Consider the following 228-nt stretch of genomic DNA (forward strand, 5'->3'; position numbering starts at 1 on the left):
TTGGTTCATCGAAGGGTTGGTGTGCATGTATCATACACCTCAGCATGGAGAGGAAAAAGAGAAGCTGCTAATGAAGTGCGAGGAAGTCCAGAAGAGAGTTTTACTTTATTATACTGTTATATGCACATGTTGGAGGAGACAAATATTGGCACAAGAACTCGTGTGGTAGTGGATGAGGCCAACAAATTTAAGTATCTGTTTTTTGCCCTGGGAGCTAGCATAGAAGGA

Source organism: Brassica oleracea, chromosome C5 (assembly GCF_000695525.1).
Source record: "Brassica oleracea var. oleracea cultivar TO1000 chromosome C5, BOL, whole genome shotgun sequence".
NCBI lineage: Eukaryota > Viridiplantae > Streptophyta > Magnoliopsida > Brassicales > Brassicaceae > Brassica > Brassica oleracea.